The 13932-nt window shown below is 39.2% G+C and overlaps 1 pseudogene; it reads left to right on the plus strand.

Annotated features, from left to right (window-relative positions):
- Positions 1-7032: 7032 nt before the first annotated feature.
- On the plus strand, positions 7033-7927 carry LOC129550198 (threonylcarbamoyl-AMP synthase pseudogene; annotated as a pseudogene).
- The last annotated feature ends 6005 nt before the right edge of the window (positions 7928-13932 follow it).

The following is a 13932-nucleotide window of genomic DNA, read 5'->3' on the forward strand; positions in this document are numbered from 1 at the left end:
AGATAGCAACCCAAACTGTGGGATAGCCAGAAAGAGAGGAAAAAAAAAGAGAGAGAGAGAGAACTTTCCCATGAAAAGCTCTAACCTAGGGCACTGCCAGGCTTGTTCACAGAACAAAGGACTGAGCCATCACCAGAGGAGAGCTAGCCAGCTGCGGACCAGCCCATCCCCCGCTGGAGGCAGGGAGGCAGGCAGGCGACAGCCAGAGCAGGAAGGCAAGGGGCAATCTCGCCCCCAGAGATGGCATCCTATACCAAACTGTGAGCAGGCTCCCAGTTGCTAACCAAGTCTTCCTGGGATCCTGGATGGTTGACATCTGCCAGGAGGGTCACAGCCAGAGATCAGCTCCCCAGAGGACACACATGACACACCTGAGATGGTGCGCCCGCTGCGCACCGGGAAACCTAGTGGGTGGGATGGGAGAGGCAATAAAAGGCACCCCCTCCAACCTGGGGAGAGCGCGCTCACCAAGCACCTGGTTCCCTGAGCTGCTTGGACCTGGGAAGGGCACAAAACGCAGGCCCAACTGAGTCTGTGCCTTTGTGGAGTACCCGAGAACCTGAACCTGAGTGGCATAGACCTGGGAAGTGCATGCAACCCAGGACCCACTTTAGACAGTTCCCCGGCAGAGCAACCTGGAGCCTGAGCAGTGCAGACCGGGAAACCACATATGCCATGAGCAGGGGCAAACCCAGTGTGGCCCAGACACTGCGAGCAATCCCCACACAAGTCAGTAATATTTGTTTTCAGTGTTCCTCCCTCCCTGCAGCACAACAGAACAAGTGAGCCTAAATAAATCACCACATTCGCCCCCTTGTGTCACGGTGGAAGTTAGATACTGAAGAGAGTTGCAAACAGAGGAAGTCAAAACAAACAAAGAAGAGAGAAGTAACAGGTACAGCAGATTAAAACCCCGTAGTTAGCACTGGCTAAATTGGAAGGGACCTATAGACCTTGAGAAGAAGTATAAGTTGAAACCAGTATCTATCTGAAACTGAACTGACCCCACACTGCCATAAACAGCTCCAGAGAAATTCCTAGATATATTTTACTATTATCATTTAAAATTTTATTTTAAGTCCTTTATTACTCCTTTAATTTTCATTTTTAAAACCTACTATTACCTTGAAAAAAGACCCTATTTTTAAAGCAAATGTCATGTATTTTTAAAATAACTTTTGGAATTTTTTTTTTAATATTGTATTTTTGAGAGTCTAACTTCTACTCTAGATTTTTAATCTTTGCATTTTGGTATTTGTTATCAATTTTGTACCTTTAAGAATCCAATCTTCAGTACCCATTCTTACTTAGGAGTGTGATTGCTGGCTTGATTGCATTCTCCCCTTTTGACTCTCCTTTTTCTCCCCCAGGTCACCTCTATCTCCCTCCTCCCTCTTCTCTTCTTCATGTAACTCTAGGAACCTCTCTGGGTGTCCCCCACTGTGGAGAATCTTTTCACCATTAACCTACATATTTTATCATCAGTGCTGTATGGATGGAGAAATCTTGAGGCTACTGTAAGAATAAGACTGAGAGCCAGAGGCAGGAGGATTAAATCCAAAACTTGAGAACACAAGAAAACTCCTGACTCCAGGGAACATTAATTGACAAGAGCTCATCCAAAACCCTCCATACTTACACTGAAACCAAGCTCCACCCAAGAGCCAACAAGTCACAGAGCAAAACACAGCAAACTAATTTTCCAACAAAGTAGGAACATAACCCTGAGCATAAAAATACAGGCGGCAAAAAGTCACACCAAACCCATAGATACCTCAAAACTCACTACTGGACCCTTCATTGCACTCCAGAGAGAAGAGATCCAGCTCCACCCACAAGAACACCGACGTAAGCTTCCCTAACCAGGAAACCTTGACAAGCCACTCGTCCAACCCCACCCACAGGGAGGAACCTCCACAATAAAGAGGAACCACAAACTTCCACCATACAGAAAGGCAACCCCAAACACAGCAATCTAAACAAGACGAAAAGGCAGAGAAATATTCAGCAGGTAAAGGAACATGACAAATGCCCACCAAACCAAACAAAAGAGGAGGAGATAGGAAGTCTACCTGAAAAAGAATTCAGAATAATGATAGTAAAACTGATCCCAAATTTTGAAAACAAAATGGAGTTACAGAGAAATAATTTGGAGACAAGGATTGAGAAGATGCAAGAAATGTTTAACAAGGACCTAGAAGAAATAAAAAAGAGTCAATCAAAAATGAATAATGCAATAACTGAGATCAAAAGCACTGTGGAGGGAACCAACAGTAGAATAACTGAGGCAGAAGATAGGATAAGTGATGTGGAAGACAGAACGGTGAAAATAAATGAAGCAGAGAGGAAAAAAGAAAAAAGAATTAAAATAAATGAGGACAACCTCAGAGACCTCTGGGACAATGTCAAATGCCCCAACATTCGAATCATAGGAGTCCCAGTAGAAGAAGACTAAAAGAAAGGCCACGAGAGAACACTTGAGGAGATAATAGTTGAAAATGTCCCTAAAATGGGGAAGGAAATAGCCACCCAAGTCCAAGAAATCCAGAGTCCCAAACAGGATAAACCCAAGGTGAAACACCCATGACACATATTAATCAAATTAACAAAGATCAAACAAAATGAACAAATGCTAAAAGCAGCAAGGGAAAAACAACAAATAACACACAATGGGATCCCCATAAGGATAACAGCTGATCTTTCAATAGAAATTCTTCAAGCCAGAAGGGAATGGCAGGACATATTTAAAGTGATGAAAGAGAAAACATACAACCCAGATTTCTGTACCCAGCATGGATTTCATTGAAATATGAAGGAGAAATTAAAAGCTTTACAGACAAGCAAAAGCTGAGAGAATTCAGCACCACCAAACCAGCTCTTCAACAAATGCTAAAGGATCTTCTCCAGACAGGAAACACAGAAAAGGTTTATAAACTCGAACTCAAAACAACAAAGTAAATGGCAACAGGATCATACTTATCAATAGTTATCTTAAATGTAAATGGGTTGAATGCCCCAACCAAAAGACAAAGACTGGCTGAATGGATACAAAAACAAGACCCCTATGTATGTTGTCTACAAGAGACCTGCCTCAAACCTAGGGACACATACAGGCTGAAAGTGAAAGGCTGGAAAAAGATATTTCACGCAAATGGAGACCAAAAGAAAGCAGGAGTAGCAATACTCATATTACATAAAATAGACTTTGAAATAAAGGCTGTAAAAAGAGAAAAATAAGGACACTACATAATGATCAAAGGATCAATACAAGAAGAAGATATAACAATTATAAACATATATGCATCCAACATAGGAGCACTGCAATATGTAAGCAAATGCTAACAAATATGAAAGGGGAAATTAACAATAACACAATAATAGTGGGAGACCTTAATACCCCATTCACTCCTATGGGTAGATCAACTAAACAAAAAATTATCAAGGAAACAAAAACTTTAAATGATACAATGGACCAGTTAGACCTAATTGATATCTATAAGACATTTCACCCTAAAACAACGAATTTGACCTTTTTCTCAAGTGCACATGGAATCTTCTCCAGGATAGATCACATCCTGGGACATAAATCTAGCCTTGGTAAATTCAAAAAAATTGAAATCATCTCAAGCATCTTTTCTGATCACAATGAAGTAAGATTAGATATCAACTACAGGAAAAAAAAACTATTAATAACACAAACATATGGAGGCTAAAGAACACACTTGTGAATAACCAAAAAATCAGAAGAAATAAAAAAATAAATCAAAATATGCATAGAAATGAATGAAAATGAAAGCAAAATAACCCCAAACCTATGCGATTCAGTAAAAGCAGTTCTAAGGGGAAGGTTCATAGCAATACAAACCTACCTCAAGAAACAGGAGACAAATCAAATAAATAACCTAACTCTACACCTAAAGCAACTAGACAAAGAAGAAATGAAGCAACCCAGGGTTAGTAGAAGGAAAGAAATCATAAAAATTAGGTCAGAAATAAATGCAAAAGAAACAAAGGAGACCACAGCAAAAATCAACAAACCCAAAGCTGGTTCTTTGAGAAGATAAATAAAACAGACAAACCACTAGCCAGACTCATCAAGAAAAAAAAGGGAGAAGAATCAAATCAACAAAATTAGAAATGAAAATGGAGAAATCACAATGGATAGCACAGAAATACAAAGGATCATAAGAGACTACTATCAGCAATTATATGCAGATAAAATGGACAACTTGGAAGAAATGGACAAATTCTTAGAAAAGTATAACTTTCCAAAACTGAACTAGGAAGAAATAGAAAATCTTACACAGGAGACAGGGACCAAGACCATCCCCATAGAAAAGAAATGCAAAAAAGCAAAATGGCTGTCTGAGGAGGCCTTACAAATAGCTGTGAAAAGAAGAGAAGTGAAAAGCAAAGGAGAAAAGGAAAGATATAAGTATCTGAATGCAGAGTTCCAAAAAATAGCAAGGAGAGATAAGAAAGCCTTCCTCAGCGATCAATGCAAAGAAATAGAGGAAAACAACAGAATAGGAAAAACAAGAGATCTTTTCAAGAAAATTAGAGATATCAAGGGAACATTTCATGCAAAGATGGGCTCGATAAAGGACAGAAATGGTATGGACCTAACAGAAGCAGAAGATATTAAGAAGGGGTGGCAAGAATACACAGAAAAACTGTACGAAACAGATCTTCACGATGAAGATAATCACGATGGCATGATCACTCACCTGGAACCAGACATCTTGGAATGTGAAGTCAAGTGGGCCTTAGAGAGCATCACTACGAACAAAGCTAGTGGAGGTGATGGAATTCCAATTGAGCTATTTCAAATCCTGAAAGATGATGCTGTGAAAGTGCCACACTCAATATGCCAGCAAATTTGGAAAACTCAGCAGTGGCCACAGGACTGGAAAAGGTCAGTCTTCATTCCAATCCCAAAGAAAGGGAATTCCAAAGAATGCTCAAACTACCGCACAATTGCACTCATCTCACACGCTAGTAAAGTCATGCTCAAAATTCTCCAAGCCAGGCTTCAGCAATATGTGAGCCGTGAACTTCCAGATGTGCAAGCAGGTTTTAGAAAAGGCAGAGGAACCAGATATCAAATTGCCAACATCCATTTGATCATGGAGAAAACAAGAGAGTTCCAGAAAAACATCTATTTCTGCTTCATTGACTATGCCAAACCCTTTGACTGTGTGGATCACAATAAACTGTGGAACATTCTGAAAGAGATGGGAATCCCAGACCACCTGACCTGCCTCTTGAGAAACCTGTATGCAGGTCAGGAAGCAACAGTTAGAACTGGACATGGAACAACAGACTGATTCCAAATAGGAAAAGGAGTACGTCAAGGTTGTATAACATCACCCTGCTTATTTAACTTCTATGCAGAGTACATCATGAGGAATACTGGGCTGGAAGAAGCACAAGCTGGAATCAAGATTGCCGGAAGAAATATCAATAACCTCAGATATGCAGATGACACCACCCTTATGGCAGAAAGTGAAGAGGAACTCAGGAGCCTCTTGATGAAAGTGAAAGAGGAGAGTGAAAAGTTTGGCTTGAAGCTCAACATTCAGAAAACGAAGATCATGGCATCTGGTCCCAACACTTCATGGGAAATAGATGGAAAAACAGTGGAAACAGTGTGAGACTTTATTTTTGGGGGCCCCAAAATCACTGCAGATGCTGACTGCAGCCAAGAAATTAAAAGACGCTTACTCCTTGGAAGGAAAATTATGACCAACCTAGATAGCGTATTAAAAAGCAGAGACGTTACTTTGCCAACTAAGGTCCGTCTAGTCAAGGCTATGGTTTTTCCCGTGGTCATGTATAGATGTGAGAGTTGGACTGTGAAGAAAGCTGATAGCCGAAGAATTGATGCTTTTGAACTGTGGTGCTGGAGAAGTCTCTTGAGAGTCCCTTGGACTGCCAGGAGATCCAACCAGTCCATCCTAAACGAGATCAACCCTGGGTGTTCATTGGAAGGACTGATGCTAAAGCTGAAACTCCAATACTTTGGCCACCTCATGTGACGAGTTGACTCACTGGAAAACAGTCTGATGCTAGGAAGGATTGGGGGTGGGAGGAGACGGGGATGACACAGAATGAGATGGCTGGATGGCATCACCGACTCGATGGACATAGGTTTGAGTGTACTCCGGGAGTTGGTGATGGACAGGGAGGCCTGGCGTGCTGTTTCATGGGGTCGCAAAGAGTTGGATATGACTGAGCGTCTGAACTGAACTGAACCGAACTGAACAGACCAATCACAAGCACAGAAAATGAAACTGTAATCAGAATTCTTTCAACAACCAAAAGCCCAGGACCAGTTGGCTTCACAGCTGAATTCTACCAAAAATTTAGAGAGGAGCTAACACCTACCCTACTCAAACTCTTCCAGAAAATTGCAGAGGAAGGTAAACTTCCAAACTCATTCTATAAGTCCACTATCACCCTAATACCAAAACTAGACGAAGATGCCACAAAAAAGGAAACTACAGGCCAATATCACCGATGAACATAGATGCAAAAATCCTTAACAAAATTCTAGCAAATGGAATTCAACAACATATTTATAAGATCATACATCATGACCAAGTGGGCTTTATCCCAGGGATGCAAGAATTCTTCAATATTCGCAAATCAATCAATGTGATACACTACATTAACAAATTGAAAGATAAAAATCATATAAATTCAACATCCATTTATCATAAAAACCCTCCAGAAAGTAGGCATAGAAGGAACGTACCTCAACAGAATAAAAGCCATATATGATAAACCCACAGCAAACATTATCCTCAATGGTGAAAAATTGAAAGCATTTCCCCTAAAGTCAGGAACAAGACAAGGATGCCCACTCTCACCACTACTATTCAACATAGTTTTGGAAGTTTTAGCCACAGCAATCAGAGAATCAAAAGAAATAAATGGAATCCAGATTGGGAAAGAAGTAAAACTCTCACTGTTTGCAGGTGACATGATTCTCTACAAAGAAAACACTAAAGAGGAAGTGGGCTGGGGCAGATGTCTCCGGCCCCGTCTGTGCAGGGTCTAAGGGCCGCAGAGGCTGCCAGCATGGGGTTGAGCGAGGGGCCAGCGGGCTCCGCCCACAGCGGTCACCTCCTTCGCCCGCCAAGGCCGGCTGTTGCGGCTCCGGGGAGCGGGGCCGTGCGGGCCGCAAACCCGGAGCGTGGCGGCTGGACCGAGGCGCTGCGGGCCGCCCTGGCCGAGCTGCGCGCCGGCGCCGTGGTGGCCGTCCCCACCGATACACTGTACGGCCTGGCCTGCTCGGCGAGCTGCTCGGAAGCACTGGGCGCCCTGTACCGTGTCAAGGGCCCAGTGAGACCAAGCCTCTGGCCGTATGCCTCGGCCGCGTGGCCGACGTCTACAGATACTGCCATGTGAGAGTACCTGAGGGGCTCCTGAAGGACCTGTTGCCAGGACCAATGACCCTGGTGATGGAACGCACCGAGGAGCTCAACAAGGACCTGAATCCTTTCACTCCTCTTGTAGGCATCCGGATTCCTGACCATGCCTTCATGCAGGACTTGGCCCAGGTGTTTGGGGGGCCACTCGCTCTCACCAGCGCCAACCTCAGCTCCCAGTCCAGCTCTCTGAATGTTGAGGAATTCCAGGACTTGTGGCCTCACTTGTCCTTGATCATTGATTGGGGACCAACTGGGGACAGCCAGAGCCCAGAGTGTCGACTAGGCTCAACTGTGGTTGACTTGTCTGTGCCTGGAAAGTTTGGCATCATTCGTCCTGGTTGTGCCCTTGAAAGTACTTCAGCCATCCTCCAGGAGTATGGGCTGCTCCCCTCACATGGATCCTGCTTGTGACACTATGGAGGAGGGAGGACCCAATGACTGGTGCTGGACACTATGTGTCCGACCATTGGTAGCTGGCAACGTCTCATTTGCAGAGGCTTCTAGGGCTACAGTGTTAGTAGTCAGACCTTTTAAGGCAGAGGTTTTTTCTGAACTGTATAGACCAGAACTCAGAAGCTGCTGGTTAAGCCTCACACCTGTGTTGGGAGTTTACATTAATTTATCTATAATTTCCTATATTAGCTAAAAGTTGAATAGAAATTTTAAGTCCATTCCTAGGATGGCCTGGTTCAGATAACAGATAGGTTTCTTCCTTTGATTTTTGAAAAATAAATAACCAGTTTGCAATCTAATGAGAGCCTCTTCTCTGGTGGCTAGTGGCACTAGTTGATGCTTTTTTAAGAGCCTCAAGTGACCAAAGGCACTTTGTACTTCTGAAGCTGGAACCAGCTTAGGATAAAACTTCTGGAGCCATAGGCCAAACATGACTTCCTCTGAACCAGGGCTGGTTCTGTGCTGTAATTGCCTGGCAGTCATCATTTTGGTCTAATGATGGGAAGTAAGCTCGGTTGGGGAGGGGGGGTTCCAAATTAAAGACTGTTGGAAAATCTCTGCTGTTCTTTTTAGCCACTTTTTTCTTATTTATTCATAATACAAATTAAAATGACTTATACCTGTAATATCTTTATTTAAATCCAGTGTCTACTTTGCAGTCTTTATTTATATATATATATATATGTATAAAGTATTAAACATCATTATTGTTGGGCATTTGAACTTTGTTTTTTAATAGAAAAGAATGCTATTAAACATCTTTGTAAATATTTAAAAAAGAAAAAAAGAAAACCCTAAAGACTCCACCAGAAAATTACTAGAGCTAATCAATGAATATAGTAAAGTTGAAAGATTTAAAATCAACACACAGATAAATTATCTTTTCAATTTTATTCTGTTTTAAATATTTTCTAATTTCCCTTGTTATGGTTTCTTAGATACATCCCTCATTCAAAAGTGGACATTTAATTTCCCAATACACAGGGTATTAAAAGTATATTTGCTATCAATATCTCATTTTGATGTAATTTCTCATTTAAATGCTTTCTTCTCTGCAATCACCCTCTGTCTCTTTTCAGTCTTTTTACTTCCTGAGGTTTTTGATGGCTAAGTCAAAGATCTCTGTTGGTAAATGTCACATTGCCCTTGAAAACATGTGGGTTATTTTAAAGTATATTTTGATACTTATTTCTAACATAATTCTACAGTGATAAGAGAAGAGAGTCTATGATTTTAATACCTTTAGAACACGAACGTTTTGCACCTTGTTTTATGTCCTTGAATATGTTTCAGTGTCTCATGGTTTATAGTCTATGGAAATGTGAATAGAATTTGCACCCTGCTGTTGTGTGAAATAAAAACACATTTATATTTTATTTTTATATTCATATATGTAGTTTCAGCTAAGGTAATTAACTACTCTTTATTTTGTCATATGGATTTCAGTTACTCTCTAGTGTTTCAGACAGAAGAAATCTCTTTAACATTTCTTGTAGAAAATATCTTACAGCAAGAAATTCTTGTTGTTTTTTTTATTCTTATTATTCATCTGTGATTGTCAATTTCTCCCCTTTTAAATGATAGTTTTTGTAGATATAGAATTATTGGTTGAGATTTTTTTTCCCCATAATTTTGAGCATGTCAGTACATGCCTTCTGGTCTGCATGGCTTATTAAAAGTCAATTTTTAAACTTACTGAGTCATTTTTCTCTTTGTTTTTATCATTCAGCAGTTGACTGTGATGTGTATGGGTCTGGATCTCTTAGAGTTTTTTCTTACTCGGAATTTGCTGATCTTCTTGGATGTGGAGTGAGTGAAGTCGCTCAGTCGTGTCTGACTCTTTGCGACCTCATGGACTGTAGCCTACCAGGTTCCTCTGTCCATGAGATTTTCTAAGCAAGAGTACTGGAGTGGGTTGGAGATTAATGTTTTTCATCAAACTTTGAAAAATTTTAGTTATTATGTTTTCTCTTTCTTCTCTATCTAGGGCTCTAATTTATAAGTCTACTGGTATAGTTCATGATATCTCAGTTTTCTGTAGCTCAGTTTATTTTTATTATTTTTTCTTCTACATACTGTAAAATCTCAACTGAGCTATCTTTAGGTTCATTAACTTTTCTATTCACTCAGCTCTGCTGTGATAACTCCTCTTGTGTAATTTCTATTTTAGTTATTTTATTTTTTAGGTCCAGAATTTGCATGTGGTCCTTTATTAATTTCTATCTATTTATTGGTACTGTGTATTTAGTCAGACATAATTCTTATACTTCCTTTTTTAGATATGCTTTACTTCAGCTTTTTGAGTAGACTTTTACTAGCTAATTTAATGTCTTTGTCTATTAAGTCCAACATTGACCTGCCTCAGAGATATTTTCTATTGAAAATAGAAAATCTTCTATTGAAATATAGAAAATTTCTATATTTTCTATCTGGTCTATGGGCCATAATTTTCTGTTTCTTTGAATGTCTTGTATTTTGTTGCGGTTGTTGAAAACTGAATGCTTTATGTATAATGTGGCAACTCATTTTTCTGTTTTTCTCAATTCCAAAAGTTTATTGTTGCAGTTATTTGCTTTTATTGCTGTTTGTCTTAAAAATTATCTTCATGGACTAATTGTGTAAAGTCTCTATTCCCAGCAGTAGGTGGACACTGAAGTTTCTGCTTAGTTATCTTAGTGGTCAGCTATTAATGAGATCAAGGTTACCTTCAATGCCTCTATTAAATACATCTCTCACCCTTTGTTAAGGGTGTGTTTGTGTGTGTGTGTGTGTGTGTGTTGGGGATTACTTCTAAGCCCCAGGTAGTTCACAACACTTCCTTAGCCTTCTTCACCTTTTAATTGGACAGAGCCTCAAAGAAAGCCAAAGGCAGGATTTCCCTGGGGGATGCAGTGACTACGAATCTGCACAGTGGCTATGAATCTGCCTGCCAATGAGGGGACACAGGTTCAACCCCCGGTCCAGGAAGTTTCCGCATGCCACAGGGTAACTGAACCCATGCACCACAACTACTGAGCCTACACTCTAGAGCCTATGAGCTGCAACTACTGAAACCCACGTGCCTAGAGCCTGTGCTCTGCAGCAAGATAAACCATGGCAGTGAGAAACTCATGCACCACAACAAATACCCAGCACAGTCAAAAATTAATTAATTAACAAAAAGAAAGCCAGAGGCAATTGATTAGGTTCTATTTAAGTGTTTTATGTTCAGGCAAGCAACTCTGCACAACTACATAGCTTTCTAGATCAAAAAGAATTTTCAGACGTTTTCAAAGAATACTTTGTAAATCTCATTTCCAAGATTTCTGTTTTTTAGTTTTTTGGCCACATTCATTAACCCAGTTGCTATCAACACTTTAAGGACATGTCACACTAAAAAATTTCCCTGGGTTCCTTTTGGCTACTGTTCTGGAATAGGACTTACTCCACGGAGTGAGCTCTGAGTTAGCCCTTCTCCCCTGCTACAGATACACACAACACAAATGCAAGTCCTGTAAACAGGACTGTTTCAGGGAGCTTCCAGAGGGGTCAATGTAATTTTTCTGAGGACAGGACTTTTGGGGGATCTCCAAACGTGTTCTTCCACTGATGGCTGCTGGTCTACTATTTTCAAGCCTGCCATAGTGCTAGGGAGAGAGGTATTGGAAGTTGGCAAGTTAAAATGTTACAAAGCTTGCTGTCCTTGGTGAAAGTCAGCCAGTTTTCTTGAATAAATGTTCTTTGAAATTCTACAAATCTTTGGTTAATTTCCAAAGTTCTGAAAAAGTAATTTTGACCATTTTTGTCAGGGTTCCTGTTAATTTTATAGAGAAGCAAATTATTTGAAGGTTTTTCACTTTGACTTTCTGGAAGTGTTTTTCCTACATTCATTGATTTTTAAATGTTAACCAACTGTGCAGTTCTTGGATAAGCCTCACTTGGCCATACAGTATTTCTATATATTATCAGATTTCATTTACTACAATTTTGATTAGATTATTTCCCATTTATGCTCAAGAGGAATTTTTAAATATTTTTTAAATGGCATGCTTTTTTTAAAAAAAAAAAATCAAGATAAAGCTGTTTACATAGAATGAGTAGAAAAGTATTTCTTTCTTTCCTTCAAATTTTATAGACAACTGTGTAGATTGGTATTATTTTTTTATTTCATGTGAAGCTTTATGGACCTAGAGTTTTCTTTATGGAAAGGATTTTAACCACAAGCTTAATTATTTCATTAGTAGGGTTATTCAGATTATTTACTCTTCATGAATGAATTTTTGTAGTTTGTGTCCTTCAATAAATTTTTCCATTTTATTTTATAAGTAAACAGGACTCTATGGGGCCATCCCAGGATGGGCCCCTCCCCCCATATCCTCTGTCTGCCTCTTGTTTGTAGAAAATTTACAGTCTCTCAGGACTCCGTTGAGTCACAAAGGTCTGGCTCAAGAATTAATGATTGAAAGGATGTGAACATGTAGTGACAAAAGTAGTATTTGGGCCAGGAGAACTGGTAACAATTTAAAAAATAAATCAGTTGTATGGCAGTCACAGACTCTTTAGTTTCTCTCTGAAGTACCTAAATAACAGTATCTGATGCACATTTACTGAGTTGTTTTACAGATGCTAAAACATCCACCAAGAGGAAGAAGTTAATTACTTGATGACCATGAACATGTAGCCCTCAGATTTACTAAGTCCTACGTTAACCCTTGTGACACCACCCTGTTACCGCATCATCAGCCAGTAAGAGGGTTCTGCACAAGCTGATCACACACCTTGTGATTCCTCTCCCTCACTTGCTTTTAGGTGGGGAGGGATGTGGGAAGGGGGTATGGGATGGAGGGGACAAATGTCTGCCTGTGATCGATTCATATTGATGTATGCCAAAAACCATCACAATATTGTAATTATCCTCCAATTGAAATAAATAAATTAAAACAAATTTTTCCCTAAAACCCACTGGGGGATTAGGTATCATAGTCTTTGTACTGAGATAGTATCCCTGACTTCATGGCACTGTGCATCTACTAACAGAAATAAATATACCAATAAGGGGTTTTGAGAAGGTATTTTTAAAGTAAAAACATATTTTCCATTGTTCCTATTATTCAGATGCTTGCTCAAAGTTTGTTAATTATTGAGGTTCTAGAGTTCATTTCAATGCCTGGCTAAGCCAATTTCCTTTTTAATCCATGACTATTTTTCAATTATTAATCAGCTCTTTAGAATTATATTCTATAGTTCTAGAGAATATATACATAAATAAACAATACATAATAAATACAAGCATAAATGTTCCTTGATAGAATTTGTGACAGAGGTTTGTCAAGAAAAACATTTACTTATTCTTAGGGCATTAATGTCAAAGTCCTAGGTAACACATAATCTTCAACATATCTTGCCAGGAAATATATGGACTACTCTTTTTGTTGAGGCATATTTCAAGTTTCAGGAAGAAACAATGATGAAGCCTTATATGATATTAATATTTCACATTTCTCCATTTAATATCTCTAAATAATACTCTTTTTCTAGTACAATACAATATTGAAAATTGGACTATTTTGTGTTTCAAAAGGAACAACATTTATCATATAAAAACTTCATGGTCTTGAAGATATCTAAAAAGTTCATGTACAACTTTCCATGTCACAAAAATGAGAGACAACTAATTTATGTTAATCAAACAACTAATTTATGCTAAAGCAGAAACAAATATACAATGCACTGAGATCACAAATAGTTATGAATTACCATGTTGGTATCCTGAAATTCCAACAACTAAAAAGATGACGAAAATCTCAAAATATTTTGGCATGTATAGAATTTTACTACAATAATTTTTTGATCCACTATAAAATTGCCAAAAATTCTCCAAAATTCTACATTTTTCCATCAAAGCAGAAAAAAGTCAAAACAAAAGAAGAAGTTATAAAGATTTAATAATATAAGTGACCTTAGTGAGCAAAAGGACACATCATCAAAATATTCTCAAGATAAACAGAGAAACCTCATGACCTGGTACAGAGCATATGATAAATGAATTTCAAATAGCTACTCA

This window comes from Moschus berezovskii, chromosome 21 (assembly GCF_049115385.1).
Source record: "Moschus berezovskii isolate FMDL1 chromosome 21, NW_MosBer_1.0, whole genome shotgun sequence".
Classification (NCBI taxonomy): domain Eukaryota; kingdom Metazoa; phylum Chordata; class Mammalia; order Artiodactyla; family Moschidae; genus Moschus; species Moschus berezovskii.